Consider the following 562-nt stretch of genomic DNA (forward strand, 5'->3'; position numbering starts at 1 on the left):
AATCAATGCCAATTTAGTGGTGCGCCGAAGGACGATCCAAACGAACATCTTCGTACCTTTAATAGGATCTGCACTCTATTTAAAATTCGAGAAGTTGACGATGAACAGATATATCTCATGTTATTTCCCTGGACTTTAAAAGGAGAAGCCAAAGATTGGTTGGAATCATTACCTGAAGGAGCGATTGATACATGGGACGTTTTAGTTGAAAAATTTCTTAAACAATTCTTTCCGGCATCTAAAGCCGTAAGACTTCAAGGAGAAATTGTTACGTTCACACAGAAGCCAAATGAAACTCTATATGAAGCGTGGACGAGATTTGGAAAGTTATTGAGAGGATGTCCGCAACATGGTTTAGACACCTGTCAAATAGTACAAATATTCTACCAAGGATGCGACATCACTACAAGAAAAGATATCGATATAGCAGCTGGTGGTTCCATTATGAAGAAAACAGCAACTGATGCTTATAAAATTATTGATAACACTGCTTCCCACTCACATGAGTGGCACCAAGAAAAAGATATCGTTAGATCATCTAAAGCAGCTAGAGCCAATTCTA

At 38.3% G+C, this 562-nt stretch overlaps 1 non-coding gene across 1 annotated transcript; it reads right to left on the bottom strand.

Annotated features, from left to right (window-relative positions):
* Positions 1 to 249: 249 nt before the first annotated feature.
* On the bottom strand, positions 250 to 356 carry LOC139856216 (small nucleolar RNA R71). Its single transcript, XR_011761713.1, has one exon. It is a non-coding gene; the product is annotated as a small nucleolar RNA R71 (small nucleolar RNA).
* Between the last annotated feature and the right edge of the window lie 206 nt (positions 357 to 562).

The sequence above is a fragment of the Rutidosis leptorrhynchoides genome, chromosome 6 (genome assembly GCF_046630445.1).
Source record: "Rutidosis leptorrhynchoides isolate AG116_Rl617_1_P2 chromosome 6, CSIRO_AGI_Rlap_v1, whole genome shotgun sequence".
Lineage (NCBI taxonomy): Eukaryota > Viridiplantae > Streptophyta > Magnoliopsida > Asterales > Asteraceae > Rutidosis > Rutidosis leptorrhynchoides.